Raw genomic sequence first — 3107 nt, forward strand, 5'->3', positions numbered from 1 at the left:
TATTATTATTATTATTATTATTATTATTATTTTACAATATTACGTCATTGTTTGTTTATTATTGAAATGGTGGGCTTTCACTGTATCAGCATAATATGTAGCCTAACCTTGTATGTACTGTGTGCGTATGTTTATCATTCCATAATGATCACTTCAAACAGTTTAATTACCTATAATATTTTCATTTATTATTTTTATCATATTAACTAATACATTGATTTAGAATGGGAATTAATTGTTTTAAGGATGTCAAGTATCAAGGCTTCAGACAAATAACATATAGATGGTATTTTTAATATAAATGTAATTATTCTAATCTGTTGAATTTGTTTATAGGACTAATATTCAGCAGTCAAATAATATATTAACAAGGGTGATCATAGATTTGTAATTAAATCTATTGAGTTGGTGTTACATTGGGACTTATTAAAAGTATGGTTTTTATAGCTGTTATATAGCAAATGTTTTACTATGAGATACTCAAAAGAATATGTTTGGTTAAGTCAAGTTTAACAGTAATGAAAAATCACTTCACTTCAGAAAACAATACTAAAACTCATCCTACATGTATAATATTAATTATAAAAAGCAAGAAAGGCCGACTGTAGATTAAATTGATTGATTTATTTTTGATATTTCTTTGACATTTTAAAAATCAATTGAACTTGCCAAATACTGACTGAAATAACTGTACTTACAGAAATAGTATAGAATTGTCAGCACTTGATTCTAACTTGATTTTGATTTATTATTTTTTTGGATATTGATTATTGTATATCCTTTTGTCCTATATTGAAATGGGGCTTTTGCTAATTTACAGTATAATTAAGTACAGTACAGGACGCATTAAACATTAAAGGATAAACACATAACGCTACAAAATTGTAACTAATTTTGTATTGTTGACCTCTTTTGTCCCGGAGCATCAAAGTTAACACGATGTAGTTGGAATCCTACAGGTGACCAGAGGCCGGTTCAGTGTACAGTCTTTGTTCAAGTTTTGAAAACGTCTTGGAACACCGATCAAACTCAAAAGTTTTACCGTTATTTTGATGTTTTTAAATGTTTTTAAAGCATTTTTAAAAGGTGTTACAAGACCAAAGTCAATGTAACTAGGGTTAAAAATTACTCTAGTTACATTGACTTTGGTATTGTAACACATTTTAAGAATGATTTAAAAATGTTTAAAAACATCAAAATAACGTTATAATAACGTTTCTGAATGTTAAATTGAAACGCTATTAAAACGTTTTAAAAACTCCACATAATTACGTTTTTAAAACTTAATATTATAACGTTTTACAAACGTAATAAAACCCCTTTGTAAACGTTTTTAAAACGTGATACAAGACCAAAGTCGATGTAACCAAGGTTATTTTTACGATATAATAACGTTTTTAAAACGTTAAATTAAAACGTTATTAAAACGCTTCCAAAACTCAACAACAAAAAAAAAAACAAAATTACGTTTTCGAAACGTTTTACTAAAACATTTTTTGAACCAAACTCATACGTGTTTATAACGTTTTTTTAACGTTAAATTCCCTTCTAATGTTGAAATCAGCTTCCAAAACCAAAACATTTTAAATAAAGCAAGAAACAAAGAGTGTAGATGTGTATAAGAGACAGGCCCTAATCTCCTGTGTATCTATTGAATATTTACCAAAAGAAATTTGAATGTAAGCCAAAATTAAAGAGTTTTAAATCGTTGCCTTTGTTATTTCTTTTCATTTACATGCACTTACAATAATTAAAACCAGTGGTGGCGCCAGGATCTGCCCGACGGAGGGGCTAAAAGCCCCGACGGGGTGGGGGGACTAGTGGAGCGAATCGAGTCTCGCTTGGCTGGAGGCCAGGGGTCCGCATAGGGGCCCCGGTGCGGGTCCAGGGGGCGAAGCCCCTGGAAGCCACGGATATTTGATGAATTATGGCGAATTTTTATTACTTATTTGATAGGCATTGAGTTACTATAATATGACTTCATGTAGGCTATGCTTTCTAATGTTGAAATCAGCTTCCAAAACCTAAACATTTTAAATAAAGCTTACTACTTATTTGATAGGCATTGAGTTACTATAATATCACTTCATGTAGGCTATGCTTTCTAATGTTGGAATCAGCTTCCAAAACCAAAACATTTTAAATAAAGCAAGAAACAAAGAGTGTTAATGTAACCATTTAATTTACTTTCAAATCCTCATTCTTAAAAGTGAAATTCTATATTTTGGAAATTTTGCATGAAATCTGTCAACCACGCTGTCATGGTCGAGGTTGCTTCACCTATCACGATGTATTCCAACCATCAAGAGGATATCTAAATGAGCATATGTCATAACAGAACGCAAATTATTTTTAATTAGTCTCATTGAATTATTATTATTATTATTATTATTGTTATTGTTATTGCTGTTGTTGTTGTTAAGTTATTATTTTCTGTTGGGTTGTTTTCTGCCATGACGGATGTTTTCGGAAACAAACTGAATCATACAGAGATATCAATATTCAACTCTGCCGCATTTATTCAACAACTCGTGTAACATAATTCTCCTTTCACTCATGACCTTTATCAAAGTAAAAGGTCCTGTACAAAACAAAGGAGGGCGCTATATAGGATAACAGTAATCCTGATTATGAGAACACATATCCAACACTCCCACTTGTTCTCTTAGTAAACATCTTTAAATTCAACGTTAACATATCAAAACAACTATAACGGATAAAAAAATATTCAACTTCCACTTCTTCTTGTGAGATCAACCTTCTTCAAATACAGTATAGATCTTTACCTTGATGCATTTAACAGATCAACATCTCATTGCGGTGTGATGAACTAACTCCCAAACAATAAACACTTGAAACTTATTAATTTTTAGTTTTGTAGGTTTTGTGAAAATATCTGCAACCATATCTTCTGATGGGCAATACTCAATATCTATTTTGCCCTCATTATGAACATTTTGGATGAAATGAAATTTTATATCTACATGTTTGGACCTCTGTCTGTTTACTGGGTTTTTACTCAATGCAATGGCCCCTTGATTGTCTCCAAATATCTTTGTACAATTATAACCTTTCTTATCCATACCATTCAGTAACTGGGTAAGATA

This window comes from Anneissia japonica, unplaced genomic scaffold (assembly GCF_011630105.1).
Source record: "Anneissia japonica isolate Jap-2015-1 unplaced genomic scaffold, ASM1163010v1 scaffold3032_len512176_cov184, whole genome shotgun sequence".
NCBI classification, from domain to species: domain Eukaryota; kingdom Metazoa; phylum Echinodermata; class Crinoidea; order Comatulida; family Comatulidae; genus Anneissia; species Anneissia japonica.